General features: G+C 38.4%; 1 pseudogene; it reads right to left on the minus strand.

Annotated features, from left to right (window-relative positions):
• Nucleotides 1–13,663: 13,663 nt before the first annotated feature.
• On the minus strand, nucleotides 13,664–14,785 carry LOC113254937 (60S ribosomal protein L7-like; annotated as a pseudogene).
• Between the last annotated feature and the right edge of the window lie 5,769 nt (nucleotides 14,786–20,554).

Consider the following 20,554-nt stretch of genomic DNA (forward strand, 5'->3'; position numbering starts at 1 on the left):
ATAATAGGAAATCACCAGGAAACTTGAAGAATCTAGCTCAGAAGAGGAACGTAAACTAAGGTGGGACACGCAGGTAGGCCCACTGCCAAGGTCATGCCAGCCTGGTTGGGTGCTATTGCTGCTGCAGCTACCACTGCTATAAACTGAATGCTGCCAATGGCTCAGCTACATTGAATCCTGAGAGGTGTCACTGTTGTCCACATCACTAGGGAAGCTGTCCCTCCTGAGGACAGGATGAATCAGAATGAAAGGTCCTAATGATTCAGGATCTCCAGAAGTGTAGCCTATAAATTTGTATTTTAAAATGTAATCCCCAAGGTGATTTTAAAGATCCCCTGATTTGGGTAGCAATTACTTAAATATGGAATATTAATTGTGTTATTGCTCTGCTCAAAGCTTTCCTGTTTGTTTCATGTTCAAAATTACTCAATGGCTAATTATTATCTATGGAAAATTAAGTTCAGATTCCTTAGACTAGCATTCAATTCCCCAAGTTCTCTGGCCCTATCCCATTTTTCCAGACATGTCTTCCTCTCCCTTCTGTGTACCCAACATGGCAGTCCCACTGAACTGCCTTGATCATTCCACGGCTCTGCTGATATGCCTCTTGGCTCTGCTCCCATCTTTATCTGCCGAAATACTCTTCATTTTTCAGGTCACCTCCATCCCAAGTTTTCCTTAATTACTTCTCAGCTTTCTCTGACACATTTCTCTTTTTACACATCATATTATGACTCTGATATAGATTTTTGGCATACATGGTATTTATAGTAATAGATAACAATCTTTGCATCACCTATTATATAGAGAATAGTACCTGATTCATAGTAGATATTCAATAAATATATAAACAAAACCCATCTTGGAAATTTTTCTAGCTGGATTTATAAAGTACATTAATTCTGAATGATGCTTCCAATTAGAGGCAGAGCTTGCCACAAATTCTGGTATCCCAAAAAGTAGTCTGTTTTTCAGATTTATAGACCATGATTCTTTAAAAGGAATGGATGACCACACTAAATCCCCTCAACTACAAATGTTGCTTACCCTAACACTGAATTGAATACCAATGAAACTATGTTTTACATAGATAGATCACACCCTGCCCTCAAAAGTTAAAATTAAGAATGTCTATTAACTTACAGCAATATTACTTAAAGATAATTACTGTTGATGGTAGCCAGGAGATAAATACTTCATTGTAAATATGTGGCAGTGAATTTTAGATAGAAAATTACAAAAACCAAGTATCTATTATTTAAGTGGTTAAACACAAAGAAAAGGTTGCTCCTTTACCTCTCAGGTCAAAGTCTGAAGGCTTGGAGTGATTGATTGGTACAATGTTGTGTGGTTAAAAAGGTGGGAATGCAAGCTGGTGCAGCCACTCTGGAAAACAGCTTGGAGATTCCTCAAAAAGTTGGAAATAGAGATACCCTTCGACCCAGCAATTGCACTAGTAGGTATTTATCCCAAAGATACAAATGTAGTGATCCAAAGGGGCACCTGCACCCCAATGTTTATAGCAGCAATGTCCACAATAGCCAAACTATGGAAACACCCCAGATGTCCGACAGATGAATAGATAAAGACAATGTGGTACACATACACAAAGGAATAGTATGCAGCCATCAAAAAATGGAATCTTAACCATTTGCAACAATGCGGTGGAACTAGAGGGTATTATGCTAAGCAAAATAAATCAATCAGAGAAAGACAATTATCATATGATCTCACTCATATGTGGAATTTAAGAAACAAAACAGAGGATCACAGGTGAAGAGAAGGAAAAATAAAACAAGACAAAATCAGAGAGGGAGACAAACCATAAGAGAACTGAGGGTTGCTGGGGGGAAGAGGGGGTGGGGGGATGGAGTGGCTGGGTGATGGACATTGGGGAGGGTATGTGTTGTGGTGAGCGCTGTGTATTGTATAAGACTGAAGAATCACAGAACCATACCCCTGAAATAAACAATACATTATATGTTAATTAATTGAATTTAAATTTTTAAAAAGTCAAAAAAAAAAAAAAGAAAAAAAGGAGGAAGGACTAAGTTTTCAATTTTTCTATGGTTACCTCATGTCAGACAGCCAGTGCTGTGAAATTATAAATACAGTAGCGTTTGCTTTCATTTTTCTCTGTATCTTGAATGTTTCCTGTCCCTTTTGTTTGGAAGTTACAAAACCAAGCCAAGCCAAAATGAAAATAGAAAAACAAAACAGAGGGCTTAACTCCTTTGCTTTGACTTTGCAGCCAATCAGAGCTACATAAACATAGAGGTGAAATAAGTGTGGGGAGGGGTTTTATTGATGGAACTGTGAAGTGATCATTGAGTTTGGGGATTCCATCCAGAATTCAATTCAGATTCAGGAAAGGATTGTGAAAAAAGCCTCCACATAGGATGATCACTTCACTAATTTATTCAACAAATAGTTACATGTCTTGCACTGTAGGTCTTGGGGTAAGTAAGATATAGTCTGTCTCCTCATAGAATTTATTGTTCAGTAAAGGAAATAAGTAACAAATGTTGTACAGATGATTGCCCTGCTGTGGTGGAAACAGTTACCACAAAGGAGATGCACACAGTGTAGTCTGAGATTTGTCTAACAGGGGTCCCAATCCCAACTCACCTCTTGGCCTCCAGACTTTTAGTATATACCTCTACTGTTTGTCTCCAACTTGCTTCACTCTTCCTTTTACTCATTATGTCAGTTTTATGTATTCCAGCTCTTTCTTCTCCAGAGTTCTGGCAATCATTACACTTGTGTCACTTTTATGCATCTAGAATTTGGAAAAACCAACAGTTATTTTCTGCATAGTAGCCTAGTCTGGACAGAGCTAATCAGAAATATTATCACCGTGGATGATCCCAGACAAGATTCTTTGGATTCCTGTCATTCTAAAGCAGAATCTGCATTGTCCACACAATGTAGTGTGAGAGGCCCACATTAAGTGACAGTAACCCATGGCCCACCCCTTCAAGAGCCCTCTTTGCTTCCTTCAGTGGCAATGGGAGAGTCAGGATAGACTCGGTGAGATGATACTTCATGTGAAATGCTCACAGCTAGATTTTGTTTCTGCTGTGCCCTTGGGGGTTGGAAGCATTATTACTTCTCAGGCATATTTACTCATCAGTATCTATAATCTTGACCAGCTAAGACAATGCCCACGAACTGGGAAATTTCTTGATTTTTACATTCATTTTTCTCATTTCCTGTTAGGTCATGAACAAGAAGACCTGGTATGACCAAAGATGTTATGATTGTGGACATTAATCTGTGGAGAAGCCAAACTGGGCATGAGGGAATTAACAAAGTTCTGTACAACCCATTTATTCAGACATGCAAGATTGGTTCACCTTTTCTGCATACTTTTCTGGGTTGCACGCTAAAGAAGACTCAGGTGAGAAAAATGTAGATCCAATTCCTAGGCAATAGGTTGGATTGAGCTGAAAAAAAGGATCACCCTCAAACAATAATATCACCGGTAAAAAAGAAAAAAAAGAAAAAAAAAGTTGAACAAAAAATTTTTAATACATAGCTAAACTTGAAAGTAAGTAAAGGAAATTCCCAGGTGTAGGGGCCCGAAACAGCAGTTGGAGCCAAACCTCTTGAGAAAATAATGATAAATCAATATTAGCTTCAGAGGCCAAGGACTGTGATATTAGTGGTTTCATTGAGATAAAAGGTGAGGATTTGGGTTTCCCACAAAAACCAGGCTCAAAAGGCTGCTCTGCTCATGATGAAGAAATGCAAGGACGTTAACTGCTGTCCAGGAAAGGGTCAATGAAGCTATTTATCCACTAAGAGAAAGTGGCTTCGATCAGAAATCAGGACCCCAAATATGTGTCACGAGTGTGGGAGGCTAAAAATTCAGACTACTCTGTGGAAGTGTGAACACCAAGCCAAAAGATCAACCTAGAAACTTTTCCAGAAGGCACTCGAAGAGGCATCATAAAACTGTCTTGAAGAGATTTCTTCCATGTTGAGAGTCCCCAACATCATGCCCAGATTCAGTGATTTGCTAGGAGGACACACAGGATTTAGCATGTACTCATATTCATGGCTAGGATTTATTACACTGAAAAATCCAAAGTATAATTGGCAAAGAGAAAAAGCACATGGGCAAAATTCAGAGAAAACTAGTTACAATTCTCCAAGAGTCTGCTCCCAGAGAAGTCACGTAGGATACATTTAATTCCCCCAGCAAGGATTTGTTACAACATGTGAAATGTTGTCTACCAGGGAAGCTCATTAGAGACTCAGAGTCTGGGATGTTAATTAGGCACTTGGTCAGGAAGGCATCCTCTGCCTATCTCATATGCAGATCCCAGACTCTTGAAAGGAAAAGGAAAGTGTTCATCATAAACCAAATTGTACAATTTAATCAGAGACAGCTACTCTGATCAGTTCTAAGAATAGTGGGACCACTCTTGAAATCTAAGTATGAGGTATAGAACCATGAAGAGACCTTAAATATTCTCATCACACACCAAAAAGCTAACTATGTGATGGGAGAGATGTGTTACGTAACTTGATTGTGAGAATCACATATATCAAAACATCATGCTGTACACTTCAAATACATTAAAATTTTGTTTGTCAGTTATACCACAATAAATCTGGGGGTTAGGGAAGGAAAGTAAAAAACAAACAAACAAAACCTGAATCCATTTCTGTTGGTTACAACTAAGAACCCTGATGTATATAAGAACAGTCTGAAAGAGGGGCGCCTGGGTCGCTCAGTCAGTTGAGCACCAGACTCTTGGTTTCAGCTTGGGTCATGGTCTCGGGATCATGGGATCAAGCCCCATGTGGGGCTCCACACTCAGCAGGGAGTCTGCTTGAGATTCTCTCTCCCTCTGCCCTTCCCCCACTCCCTCTCGAGCTCTCTAAAATAAATAAATCTTCAAAAAAAAAAAAACAAGTCTGAAAGATACTTTAAAATAATATATGGGCTCTAGAGCCTCAAGATTTTGGCACCTGGTGGGGGAAACATATACATAGAGAACTGACTATATATAACGTGGAAGGTACTGTAACAGACACAGCAACAAACGTCTCTGAGAACCCAGTTGAGGGTATCTTTTCCATCTTGAGGGGAGCAGGGGTCCAGGTCAGGTCTCACAAGGAACTAACAAAGTGTGAACTGAGTCCTTAAAGGTCCATAAGATTTCATCATACAAAGAAGAGAGGAAAAAGAATTGTATTTAAAGGGAAAGGCATGATCCAATGTATGGTAGGAGGAAGCAGAACCTGAAGATAAACTAATTAGGCTATGAGCACCATTGCATGTAAGGTTGAAGATAAAATAGGGACAGTATCTGAAGAAAGCTATGGGAAATTAAGGTGGATAAGTAGGTAGAACTAAGTTCTTAAAAAAAATCCTTAAATTGACTTCCAAAATGTTTGCATTATTCTTGTCCTATTTCTGTCACTTTTAGAGCCAATAGAAGGCATATTGAACCATCACCTTCGTGAGCTGGAGGGAGAAGAGCGGGTCACTGAGATGAGGAATGGACTGGAGATAGAGGGTAACATTCCAGCCCCAAGTCCGGTCACTGAAAACAGGGCAAAATCCAGGAAATTCTTTTAGGCTTAAAAAAAGCCTTATTCAGATAAAAGAGCAAAGAGGAAACAAAAGACATACAGGACAAATATAAAATGATGAGCAAGATGATAAATTTAAATCTAACTATAACAATAATCACAACTGTAAATGGTTTAAACACCTTAATTAAAAGACAGAGATGATAATGTTTCAATTTTGGCTCATCAGTTGTATTATGGAATGATTCTGTCCCCCGCCTAATTCCTTTGTTGAAGTGCTAATCCAGAGTGACTGTATCTGGAGATAGGGTCTTAAGAGCTAATTAAGGTTAAATGAGGTCATATGGGTGGAACTGTAATTCAATAGAACTGTGACCTTATAAGGGGAGGAAGAGAAGGTAATACCTGTCTCTGTCTGTCTCCATGTGTGTGACTGCACCCAGAAAGGCAAGAAGGCAACATCTGCAAGCCAGGGAGAGAGCCCTCATCAGAGACTGAATAGACTGGGTCCTTGGTCTTGGACTTCTCAGTTTTCAGAACTGTGAAAAATAAATTTCTGTTGTTTAAGCCACCCAGTCCACAGCATTTTGTTATGGAAGCCACAGCAGAGTAAGAAAAATTGTAACAAATATACTACACTAATGCAAGATGTTAATCATAGGGAAACTGGGATGCAGGAGTGAAGGGATCTATGGGAACCCTCTATAGTTTTCACTCAATTTTTCTGTAAACTTAAAAAGCTCAAAAGAGAAATTCTAGTAGTTTTTTTTTTTAAGGCAGAAATTGTCTAACTGGTTATAAAAGCAAGGTTCTCTATATAGTGCCTCTAAGAAATGCACATTAACTACAAAGACACAGAAAGCTAAAAGAAAGAGGACAGGAAAAGATATACCAGACTAACACTAAACAAAATAAAGCTGGGGAGCCTGTATTAATATCAGACACAATAGGTTTCAAAGCAAAGAATCTTTCCAGAGACACAGAAAGTCAATTCATAATGATAAAAGTCAACCTACCACAAAGACACAACAGTCTTCAATGTTTATGCAGTAACAGAGCTTCAAATAAACATAAAGCAAAAACTGACGGAATTGCAAGGAACAGTAGATAAATCCATAATTATAGTCAGAGATTTCGATAACCCTGTCTCAATAATTAATAGAACACATAAACAAAAAGTCAATAAGTCTATAGAGAAGACTTGAACACTATGTCCAACCAACATGATCTATTCAATGTTTATCGAACACTCCAACCCTAAAGAGCAGAAATGCATACACAAATGCATACTCAAAATATACCAAAATACATCATATTTTGAATCATAAAAAAAGTCTTGATAAATTTTAAATGATTTAAGTAATAAAAAGTATATTTTCTGAACACTGTGAAAGTTTTAATTTAATTTATTTTCATTAATAACCAATAACAGAAAGATCTTTGGGAAGTCTCCATATACAATTGGTCCTTGGATAATTTGGTAGCGACATTGACCCGCTAGGCAGTCAAAAATCCACATGTAACTTTTGACTCCCCCAAAACTTAATTTCTAATAGCCTACCATTGACTGGAAACCTTACCAATAGCATAAACAGTCAATTAACACATATTTTGCATATTATATGCATTATGTACTGTATTCTTATAATAAAATAAGCTAGAGAAAAGAAAATGTTATTAAGAAAACTGTAAGAAAGAGAAAATACACTTGGAGTACTGTACTGAAATTATTTTTAAAAATCTGTGTATAAGTGACCTGCTCAGTTCAAACTTCTGTTGTTAAGGGTCAACTGTAATTGGAAACTAGCACACTTTTAAACAACAAAGGGGACAAAGAAAAATAATCAAAATTAAAATTAAAAAATATTTTAAACTTGGTACAAATGAAAACACAACGTATCAAACTGTATGGGATGCCTGAGTAGTAGAAAAAAAATGGCCCTCCAAAATGTCTACATCCCAATCTCTAGAACCTGTGAATGTTACCTTATAACACCAAAGGGACTTTGCAGATGTGGTAAATTAAGAACCTTGAGATGGAGAGATTATCCTGAATTATCAGAGTAGGCCAATGCAATCACAGTAATCCTTACACAAGAACCGAGGAGGGGTCAGAATCTGAGGAGAGGGCAAACTGGAAAAGGGGAACCTGGCTGGCTCAGTCGGTGGAGCATGTAATTCTTGACCTCAGAGTTGTGAGTTTGAGTCCCACACTGGGTGTAGAGATTTCTTTAAAAAAAAAAAAAAAAGCTGAAAAGGACAAAGACACATGGTCTCACCTCAAAGATTCCAGAAGGAACCAGCCCTGTCAACACCTTGACTTTAGCTCAATAAATCTGAATTTGCACTTTCACCTTCAAAATTGTAAAAGGACAATTTCGTAATGTTTTAAGCCATTAAGTTTGGGGAAATTTGTTACAAAGTCAACAGGACTCTAACACAACCCTTAAAATACAACTTAAAGGAAATTTAGAGGAATAAACGCCTAACTTTTGCCTTATGAAACTAGGAAAAAAGAAGCAAATTCGAAGTGGCAGAAGAAAGCAAGTGATAAAAATCTGAGTAGAAAGCAATGAAATAGAAAATAGAAAAATAGCAAAAAATAATGAAACTAAAAGTGGTTCTTTAAAATCATTAAAACTGATAAACCTTTAGCCAGACTGATCAGAAAAAGAAAAAGAAGACACAAATTACCAATATCAGGAACAAGAGAAGTGATATCCCTACAAATACAACTAATGTTAAGAAGAAGAGAGTATTATGAATAACTTTGTGCTAATAAATTCAACAACTTAGATGAGAAAGGGGACAGATTCTGCAAATTATGAAAGCTCACTCAAGAAGAAATAGATAACTTGAATAGCTTTATATCTAATAAAGAAATTGAATTTGTAGTTAACCTCCCTCCTCCAAAGAAAACTCCAGAGCCAGTGGCTTTACCAAGTTCCTCCAAATATTTAAGGGAGAAATAATACCAATTATGTACAAACTCTTCTGGTAAATTGAAGCAGATGGAATACGTTCCAATTCATTCTATGAGGACAGCATACCAAAACCAGACAGAAAAGAAAAGAAAACCACAGACCAATACTCATCATGAACACACATGCAAGTATTCCAAATAAAATCATAAGTGTAAATCGTACCCAACAATACATAAAAATGATAAAACATTATGAGATTTCATGGGGTTTATCCTCACGTATTCCACATTACCTGGTACGTGAAGACTACAGAGAGTACAAGATAAGCCTACTATTGAAATATCAATCAACATCATTCACCATAACTTTTTTTTTTAGCTAAAAAAATAAAACAACAACGACCCTGTGCAATCATGTAAATACATGCAGAAAAAAACCTGTTCCCTAATAAACTAACAAACAAAACTCTGAGAAAACTGGGAATAGAAGGGAACTTACTTAGTCTGATAAAGTGTATCTGCAAAAAAACCCAAACAAACAAACAAACAAACAAACAAACAAACCCCTATGGCTAACATCATATTTAATGGTGGAAATTAAATGTTCATTCCTCATAAATTCAGGAATAGGATGAGAACATGCACTTCTGCCATTTGTATTCAACATTATATTGGTGGGCCTAACAAGTGCAAGAAGGCTAAAATAATATGTAAACAGATAGCAGCCAGATTAGGAAGAAAGAACTAAAACTGTCTTCATTTATAGAAGATATGATTATCTATACAGAAAAAGAGATGGAATGTGCTTAAAAGCTACTGGAATTAATAGAAGAGTTTAGCAATGTTGCAGGATTCAAGGTCAATATATAAAAACTGTATTTCTATATACTATCAATGAACAATTGGAAATTGAAATTAAAATGACGTTTAAAATAGCATCAAGAACATGAAATACTGGGGTGCCTCAGTGGTTCAGTCAGTTAAGTGTCCTACTCTTGCTTTTGGCTCAGGTCATGATCTCAGGGTCGTGGAATTGAGCTCTGCATTGGGCTCCATACTCAGTTTGGAGTCTGCTTGGGATTCTCTCTTTCTCCCTCTGCCTCTCCCCCACTCTTTCTCCCTCTCTCTTTCTCTAAAATAAATAAATAGAGCTTTAAAAAATATATATGAAATAGTAGGGTTAAATCTGACAACAGATATGCAAGATACACACACTGAAAACTACAAACTATTGCTGAGAAAAGTTAAGGAAGACCTTAATAAATGGAAGAGACGTAGTGTTCATGGAACACTCAGTGTTGTGAAGAGGTCAATTCACTCAAACTCATCTACAGCTTCAACACAATCCCAATAAAGACCCCAGCAGGACTTTTTGTAGAAATAGATAAGTGAATTCTAAAATTCATATGGCAGTGCAAAGGACTTAAATTGTCATGATGTCTTTGAAAAAAGAAAAGCTGGGACGCCTAGGTAGCGCAGTCGTTAGGCGTCTGCCTTCGGCTCAGGGCGTGATCCCGGTGTTTCGGGATCGAGTCCCGCATCGGGCTCCTCCGCTGGGAGCCTGCTTCTTCCTCTCCCACTCCCCCTGCTTATGTTCCCTCTCTCGCTGGCTGTCTATCTCTGTCAAATAAATAAATAAATAAATAATATTAAAAAAAAAAAGAAAAAAGAAAAGCAAAATTGGAAGACTAACACTACCTTATGTCAAGACTTATTATAAAGCTACAATAACCAAGATAGTGTGGCATCAAGAGAGACAAATAGATCAATGAATCAAACTCGAAAGTCCCCAAAGAAGCCTACACATATATGAACAGCTGATTTTTGACAGAGGTGCAGAACTAATGCAGTGGAGAAAAGATAGTTTTTTTCACAAGTAATGCTGGAGCAAATGGATATTCATATACTCCAAAATGAATTCTGATGCATATCTTGTGTCGTTAAAAAATTAACTCAAAATGGATTATAGATAGAATTGTAAAACCTAAAACTATGAAACTTACATAATAACAAAACAGGAGAAATTCCCAAATTGTTGTGACTTCAGGTGAAGCAAAATTTCTTAGATATAAAGCCAAGAAGAAAAAAAAAGTATGAATTGTATTTAACCAAAATTAAAAATTTCTGGTCTTCAAAAGACATTTTTCAGAAAACGAGGATGAAAAGCCCCAGATGGGGCACCTGGCTGGCTCATTTGGGGGAGCGTACAACTCTTGATCTCAGGGTTGTGAGTTCAACCCCCACATTAGGTGTGGAGATTACTTAAAATCTTGTAATAAAAGAAAAAGAAAGAAAGAAAAGCCACAGACTGGGAGAAAATGTTTGTGAACCATATTCCTGATAAATGTCTTATGTTGACTATGTATAAAGAACTCTCAAAACTCAGTAACGAGATTTAAAAGCAGGGACTCAGGGACACCTGGGTGGCTCGGTCAGTTAAAAAACATCTGCCTTCAGCTCAGGTCATGATCTTGGGGTCCTGGGATCAAGTCCTATGTCGGGCTCCCTGCTCAGTGGGGAGTCTGCTTCTCCCTCTACCCCTCCCCCTGCTTGTGCTTGTGCTCTCTCTCTTTCTCTCAAAGATAAATAAATAAAATAAAATAAAAGCAGGGACTCAGATATTTATGCACTCTTGTTCACTGCAGCATTAGTCACAAAAATCGGAAAGGTGAAAGCAACCCATGTCCATTTATGGAGGAATGGATTAAAAAAAAACAAACGTGTTATGTACACACAAAGAAATATTTGGCCTTAAAAAGGAAAGAAATCCTGACAGTTTGGGTGCATCTTGAGGAAATTATGCTAAATGAAATAAGCCAGTCACAAACAAAGACCACATGATTCCACTGATAATGAGATACCTGAGAGCAGTCAAATTCATAGGGACAGAATGTAGAATGGTGGTTGCCACAGCTGGGGGTGAGGGAAAATAAACAGTTTTTGTTTAATAGATACAGAGTTCCAGTGTATCAAGATGAAAGAGTTCTGGCAAAGGACAGTGGTGAAAGTAACACAACAATACATAACGCCATTGAATTTTACACATAAAAGCAGTTAAGATGGTAAATTTTATATGAAATGTATTTTATCACAATTTAAAGCAAACTCAATCAACAGAGAACCACCCAATTTTTTAAAATGGGCAAAATGTTTGAACACACATTCCCCAAAGAAGATATACAGATGGAAAATAAACATATGAAAAGATACTTAACATTGTTAGTCATTGGGGAAACGCAAATTAAAACCACAATGAGAGATCACTACGAACCTATTAGATAACAAAAATTTAATATACTGACCGTACTAAGTTTTGGCAAGGATATGGAAAATTTGGAATATTCATACAGTGCTGATGGGAATGTAAATGGTACAATTGCTTCAGAAAACAGTCGAGTAGTTTCTAAATAAGTGAGATGTTCATTTACCATATATGATCCAGCCTTTTGACGTCTATGTATTTACATGAGAGAAATGAAAGCATATGTCCATACAAAGACTTGTAAAAAAATATTTATAGCAATTTTATTTGTAATGGCTATAACCCTGGAAACAACTCAAATGTCCCTCAACAAGTAAATGTATAAACAAATTGTGGTGTATCCATGTGATAGACTATTACCTCCCTCCTTTCGTTGTTCCTTTTTATTAACAAAAGGAACATGGATAGATCTCAAAATAATTACGCCGAGTGAAAGAAGCCAGACAAAACAATAGTACATACTGTATGATTTCATTTACATACCATTCTAGAAATTACAAACTAGTCTATAATGACAGAGAGCAGATCAGTGGTTGCCTGCTCATGGAAAGAAAGAATGAGGGGGAACAGGAGAGAAAGGAATTAATTACAAAGGGGCATGAGCAAACATTTGGGGGTGTTGGGTATATTCCTTATCTTGGTGGGGGTGGTTTCATGGGTGTATGCCTATGTCAAAACTTATCAAATTGTATACTTTAAATATATACAGTTTATTGTATGTCAATTTTACTTCAATAAAGCTGTTAACAAAATAAATAAAGGAATTTTATAAGCTCAGACTTGATCTGCCTCAGTGAATTCCATCTGTTGGTGGAGGCAGAGATTGAGGGGCATAACAATTTGGAATTTTCACTTTGGGAAATGACCAAGGAAGACAACCTGCGATGAGGAAAAAAAATATATTGCTGAGCCCTGTGGAAAATTTTGAAGAGGTGAAAAAGTGTTCATTTTCTCTACATTTAATCAACATAGAAGGCCTCAGAGTCAAAAGATATTGGAGCCAGGAAGGATCTTAGAGAAAGAACATGCAGTTAAGTTTTTGTATTTTTCAGATGAGGAAATGAATCCAAGAGAAATAAAGGGCCTTGCATAAAGTCACATAGCTTGCAGAGCCAAGCATAAAATACGAGTCCTCTGAAGCCTAATGTTGTTTTTCTGTACCTAGATATCCTAAACCCTTGGATAATTGTTAATCTAGGTTAGTCTAAGAAAATATGGAAAAAGATAACACCTATCAGACTCAGAGATAATATCTATGAGAATCTTTGAGATAATATCTATGAGATAATATCTATGAGAACCTCTGCCTTCGTACTTTCAGTCCCTAAACCCTCTTAGACAGACATCACTCCTTGTAGGTCAGTAATGCCCTCCTGGCTACCCTCAGAGTCTAGGCAACTTGAAACTATTACTTCTGAGGTGAATTCCTTACAGGCAGAGTCAGTTCAATAATACTTGTCTTAAAAACACAAATTTGGTCCAACGTGATTGATATATTAGGAAACAATATGAGTACACATAGGTACACATTTACCTTTGCTGTGTGAGGTGAGCTCTTATGAGTGAGAAACTGGATGAAAGCAGAACACAGCACTCAGCTGAACCCAGGGGCCTGGGATACCTGAAATGCACATGTGTGTGCACACACACCCCTCAAATACCCACCACCTAGCTCAGTTCACTGAAGGTGTTATGTCGTGCCCATCCACATCTGCTGTTAGAATCTTTCCTCTGAGTTTAGATAACCTACCTTCCCACCACTTGGCAGTGAATCACAAGCTGCAACCCTTTCAACACTATGTCCTCAAATTTAAAGTCTTTTTAAGGCAAAGTGCCATGTTTATTGTGTTGTGAATTTCCTTTTTTTTTTTTTCCAACTTGAAAGTGGTCACTGTTTACTAACTGACCAGATTATAGTCATGGCAGACACGTTAGTTCAACCTTCTATCAAGACTATTGATCTGGTCTTCCCTGCTGCCAGCGTCTCCACCTTCTACAAAATCCATGATCTTTTTCTTCATTCTCCCTCGTGGAGAAGATAATTTGAAGGGCCACAGGAAGTTGTTTCCCTCTCTGAAGCATTTTCCAGCAATTCAGATCACATGAGTAAGATCCTCCATGCAGATGATGCCCTATTTACCAAGAGTTGGAGCAATCAAAGTGTTGTCTGTCAGGACAATTGACTTTTTTGTTGATTTTGCCATGACCACGCTGGTAGATCAATTCATTTACTGATTTCAGGCTTGGGTACCCCATGCAGTGTAGGGCTCCACCATCCTCAACATGTTAACGGAAGCCTTTCTGATCTTCACAGGGCTGCCATGAATAACTGACACAGGTGAGGAACTGTCAACAGCTTCTGGAACTTTGGGCTCACACCATTGTTACCTCTGATCCTGAGAACAAATGCCCATTTGGGTTCCACAGTTACATAGAAGTTACTCACTTTTCAGGGCTCCGGGTGGCTCAGTTGGTTAAGCGTCTGCCTTCAGCTCTGGTCATAATCCCAGAATCCTGAGATTGAGCCCCACTGCTCAGCGGGGAGTCTGCTTCTCCCTCTCCCTCTGTCTCTCCCCCTGCTTATGCTCTCTTTCTCAAATAAATAAATAAAATCTTCTATTTATTTTAAGATTTTATTTATTTATTTGAGAGAAAGCGAGCTAGAGAGAAAGCACAAACGGGGAGGAGCAGAGGGAGAAGCAGGCTGAGCAGTGGGACTTGATCCCAGGACCCTGAGATCATGACCTGAGCCGAAGGCAGACACTTAACTGACTGAGCCACCCAGGTGCCCCATAAATAAAATCCTTAAAAAAAAAAAAAAAAGAAGTTGCTCACTTTTCTTGCCATCCTCACAATTCAAATATTACTTCTGTACATCTGCCAATTTTCCCTAATATGGTGCATGGCTTTTTCATAGATAAGCTTCCTCCTTGCCTTTTGAGGCATCTTTTTGGCAAATTTCTCAGGTGCTTGATCTTCAGCTCTGCAATATTCTTTTTCTTTGTCTTAATGGTTTCTGGCACAGCGGGAACCTTCTTTTTCTCCTCTTCTAGACCCTTTTTTCTCACTGCTTATGAATTTCTTGAGTTATGAGGCTACTTACGAATTTCTTAACCATTTAACATGTGTGAAACTGTGCTGGCATTTTTATTAGGTTCCTATACCTTTTTCTTTATGTGTCACTGATAAAGTTTTGGAGTGTTGTCTCTCTGATCCCATCTTTCCCCACAAGCCCTGTGGTTTTTCTTGCACTGTTGTGCATAGCATGGTGATTTTTACGAGTACCTATGTCGCATTACAGCAGAACTTTATCAGAAGTGTGGGGTAGACCCTTGAAATACTAACCTTGGGTCCAATAGCTATGCCCATGCATGTGTGCGCGCACACGCACACACGCATGCACGCACGCACGCACAGACACAGACACAGTATTGTTTAAATACTACTGGACAGGTGTCCTGTCATATATGTTTGTTTCAGAGCTGACAGGGGAACAAAGTCTCTTTTTCAGAGTCAGCCCACACAAGGATTGTTATTTACAGCATACCCGTCCTTTGTTCCTTCTGAGCAGTGACTGATCTGGATGCAATGAGGACCATTAGCACTGGTCAACCAGCAAAGACAAGTATTAAGTTAGCTTACGTATAATGGATCGGGCTTAGCAGTGACCCACTCTCTTGGCATCTTAGGTGCTAGTAACAATAGAAGTCAAAGCATGTTCTATCACGGTCTGCATCATAAGCCATGTGGGGAACCGAACAGAATGTAGATTCCTGGGCTCCACACCTGAGCTGCCAAATCAGAGCCTCTAAGAGCAGGATCAGGGAATCAGCATGTTTACAGGCACTCCGTCATCCTCGGAAACCCTGAACTTTGAGAACCACTGGATTAGAATGTCTGTGTGAATTGCAGCAAGATGCACAATGCAGAGCCAGGGTTCCTGGGGGCTTGATACACAGCTTAACTACTTTTTACCTGAAACAGCTGGCTCTCCCTCTGTTTTATAGATCATTATGATCCAATTACAATGGCTTTTGTCCAATTTTAGACCACTATTGTTGAGGCTTTGTCATGGGTGCCACACGTTGACCTGCTGTGACAGAGAGGAGGTGGATAAAAAGAAGGAAAAGTGCCAGAGTACTTTGACATATTCGAGTGTCGTTTACGTCAGGTTCATTACGTTCATATCCCAGCTGTCTGTCAAAAATTTTTTAGAACTCTTTTTTAGAACTTTGAATTAAATTCTCTGGTGTGTTCTAAAACAAAAACAGGACACCAATAGCTTTCTAATGAATAATTTCTATATTCTAGAATCTAGCCACTGATTAACCAGTACAAAGATCTGCATTCGTGTACAAGATGGACTGGGAACAAAACAGCAGTTAAAAATTGCAGAGATGTTATGAGTACATTAAAGGAATACAATTATTTTTCTGCAGAAGGTAAGTGTTATTGTGATGTAGCATATACAGTAATGTCTCATAATCACCAGCAAGTGTTCATGTGATGTTTAACATCTTCCACCTTGGAAGAGGAGTCAAGTCACAGGCAAAACAAGGAAAGATCTTAACTTAAAGGAGATCTTAACCCCGTTAAAGAGAACTCTTAAAGAGACCTTGACTCTCTCTTTAGCACACCCAAATACGTATTATAAAATAACTCTCATACTTCCTACACTGGAAGGAAAAAAAGCAAGTTCTGTCTTCTAGTATATGCAAGAGAACATTGTAACAAAGATGTGTTCATTGAAGGAAACAATGAAGAAAATGAACACAAAAGTACAGAATTAAAATGGGTTTGCTTTGTCTCTTTTGAAATCACTGAAACCAGAACTATCAAGATGGAGTTTATTATGCATGCTTCATAAAATGGCACCATGTATCAGAAAATCAATGTGAGATTTAGCTAAGTGCTAGAAACCTCCATTACCAGAAGTTATGCTGACAATTCATCTTGCCCACCTTTTCTAAACAAAACTTGGCTTTACCCATTCAAAAATTCTCACTTTCTAATAGCATGACAAAGTGTCAAGCTTGGTGAGGTATTAAGAGTAAAATACCATGATAACTACAACTTAATTTCAAATATTATAAATATGTATAATGTCCAGAGAAAGAAAAAGCAAATGTAGCAAAATATTAACTATTACTGAATCTAAGAATGAAGTATATGTGCATTTATTGAAGTATCCCTTCAACTTTTCTGATGTTTGAAAATTTTCATAATATAAATTCGAAGGAAAAAAAAGAAATACACAATTTAGCCACTTAAAGTTAATGAAAATATTTAGTCACTCCAGAAACCTCTGTAATCATACCCAAGCCCGTGAGTACAATTTAGTGTGTAATTCTGATTTTATGACTTAGCATGGCACTCCTCAAAAATTATGGCTGAAGAAGAAGGAAGTGTAACCCGAAACTGCCCTACCCACTGCTATTCTTTCAATGCTGAGTATATTCCCCTCCAGAAGTATGACTGGTATATTAAACGTTACGATGGTTTTCTACCTTTAGGCCCATTCTCAAAAGATTTTTCCTCTTTGTATGACTGACTAGTAACTGAATTGTAATGTGGAGATCAAAATGAGAAGCTTCTGCAGAGAACAGGTTTTATGTTGTCTTCAAATCAATGAGATTGTAAAATAGTAAAAGGTTTCTAAATAGACTTGAGTCCATGAATAACATTTTATTTATCAAAATAAATGACAAAGTGGATTTATTCATGGAGTGAAATCATGGAATCGGAATTTTCTCCTGGAAGGGTCACAGATGTTTAAATGTTGTATATGTTTATATTTTTGATATGTATATTTCCGTTGCAGGAACTTGAAGAAACTAATCCATATCAGATTCTCTCTTCTTCTCTCCCTGCCATCATCCTTCTTGTCCAATCCCCACTGCGTCTGTCTCAGCCTTTCATACTTGAAAGATGGCTCTGGGCAAAGGACCACATCTCATCTGCAGAATGAGGAGAAGGGCTAACGCGCCTCCCGGTCCTCCTGGATCCCACATCAGTGTAGCCACATTTTCTTTTGCCAGCAAATTGTCTGGCTTACTCTCCTCACCCCCTGGGAATGCACCAGCCTCAGGATCTCTTCAATCAATACTTTAAATGGCCTTTTTCCTGAAACACGAACAATGAGATTTTTTTCTCTCTGTCGTCTCCCTGCCTCTCACTCTTTCCTTCTTTCTTTTTCCTACCAGCTCCCATTTCTGTAAGTGCAACAACTGATCACTTCCTGAGTTTCTAATATTAGCCCTTAGGTCACCTGACCTATTAACCCTTTCACAGCTGGCTTCCCTCTGCACCTGCTGGACCATTAGTGTTCTAAATTCCCTGGAAACCAAAAGATTTTTAAAACATGCTTAGTACTGCCTGGTTTCCATGCTCCTAGAAATGCAAGTTCATGGCAGGTGATGTGTCTAATGTGGTTAGCTGGGACTAGTTAAACTCTCTACTGGACCTCTTAGGTATAACCCCATGATTTCCCAGTTACTAAATATTTCCATCTACGTCACCATGTGAATAAAGCTCCAGATGCAATGTTAAAGTTCTGACCAGACAGACACAAAAACAGCAGCGCATAGTTTTCTAAAGCACCTTCAAGATCACAGGTATTGTGTATGTTCACCTGCTGCTATTATTAGAAGCACTTCATACTGACTAAGCTGTTATTGAGGATGAAGTGGATTAAGACTTATGGAGCCTGGATGATAAACACATGACACAGGGCTTCGGGGGCAGGCTAGGTGTGTGCAGTTTTATTCTGCACCACACCTTAAACACTCAGCAGGGAAGCCTATGTTCAGGGCACTTCAAATATTTGAATGACTCATCTAAATTGACCTTCCACAACAACCCAACTAACCTCAAGAGACGGGCAAACTGGCAGCTTATGCCACGGTAGAAAGCACTGGAGGGGAAGCAAGGGAACTATAGATGCCCACCAGCTAGGCAGATGAATCACCATGTCCCTCCATGCCTCTGTTTCCCTATGAAGTTCAGGGGCAAGAAAATCTGACTCCTAGTTGTCTTGTGAAGTTTTTTTGGAGGACTGAAGGAAATGCTGGCCAAGTGCTTAGAACAGGGAGTGATGCTGGAGGGCAAGCACATATGGGGTGCCAAGTCCCAGCGGACGCTGAACCCTAGATAGAGGGGCATCATTTCAGTCACTTTTTAATGCAAATGATTTTATTTTATTTTATTTTATTTTATTTTATTTATTTTATTTTATTTTGTTTTGTTTTATTTTACTTCATTTTGAGAGAGCCCGTGTGCGTATGGGCGGGGCGGGGCGGGGTGGGGGGGCGGTGTAGGCAGGGGCACAGGGATAGGGAGAGAGAGAATCCCAAGCAGGCTCCATGCCCAGCACAAAGCCCAATGTGGGGCTGGATCCTATGACCCTAAGATCATGACCCTTGCTGGAACCAAGAGTCAGCTTAACTGACTGAGCCACCCAGGCAATCCAATGCAAATGTCTTTATATGATGATCTAATTAGTAACTAGAGAGCCATTACACACAAAGCTCAACTAAGCTGTGATGTGACTGCCCCTCAAGGAGAATCCTAGAGGTGAAGGCAGAGAGAAAGCAGGAGCCTTTGAGAAGTGTGTGCTTGAGATGATAATCTTTGAAGAACCACATATAATCAGAGGGTGAGAGGGTCAACAAATAGAAGATCCTGCCACTTTCTAGCAGAGACGTTGGAGGAAGACTCCTTGAACTGGGTCAAAGCAGCTGACTTGTGGACCCTACCATCCCCTAAGTGAAGAGAGAGCAGCACGAAGGCAAAGGACACACCCAAGTGAGATCTCTGGATTAATCTAATTTCCCCAGAGGATATCAAGCATAATAAATAATAAAATAAAGCCCATGGAAAAATACCCAAACAAGAGAAAGGGGCATCATCCTCTGATAAAGATAATCCACAGGAATCAGAGAAGAAAACCAAGAAGTTTGGGAAGTTTTACCTCCTCAAAAGAATGCAAAATAACTGACCTCTTCGAAACAGATTCAGAAAAGCATAGGATGGATTAAGATGGAAAGACAATGGAATGAAAAGAAAAGGGAGTGGGGTGAAATGACTCTGAAATCCATAATGAAGACGATAAAGAACAGAATCGGCAATATGGCATCACCTTTCTAGAGGACACTGTAGCAACCTGTGTTAACATCCTTAAATAGACACATGGCCTCTGACCCCACAATATTTCTAGAGGTACCTGGCTGGCTCTGTATATAGAGCGCGACTCTTGAACTCAGGGTTGTGAGTTTGAGCCCCACATTGGGTATAGAGATAGCTTAAAAATAAAATCTTTAAAAATAATAAGAATAGTATTTCTAAAAAATTTAATCCAAGGAAATAGTAGTGCCAATTTGCAAAATACAACTACAGGATGTTACTGAGGGCTTTAAAAAAATTTTTTTTTATTTACTTGAAATAAGATTGAGAGAGAGTGTGTGAGGGAAAGGGAAAAGCAGACTCCCTGCTGAGCAGGGAGCCCTATGCGGGACTCCATCCCAGGACCCTTGGATCATGACCTGAGCCGAAGGCAGACACTTTACCTACTGAGTCATCCAGGTGCCGAGGGCTTTTCTACAGTAGAAAAATGAGTGTTCACCACTAGGGAATTACTGAAATAAATTATGGTATTGATATATCATAATATTAACATGAACATAGCTTTGGGTACCTGTATAGTTTATATATATCATATATCATGCTATATATATAAAATATATACGCTGAAAATCAAGCAGATTACAAAATAATGCATAGACTAAAACCTGAGTTCAATTTTTAAAAAAAAGTCTGTGTGTGAA

The sequence above is a fragment of the Ursus arctos genome, unplaced genomic scaffold (genome assembly GCF_023065955.2).
Source record: "Ursus arctos isolate Adak ecotype North America unplaced genomic scaffold, UrsArc2.0 scaffold_5, whole genome shotgun sequence".
Taxonomy (NCBI): Eukaryota; Metazoa; Chordata; class Mammalia; order Carnivora; family Ursidae; genus Ursus; species Ursus arctos.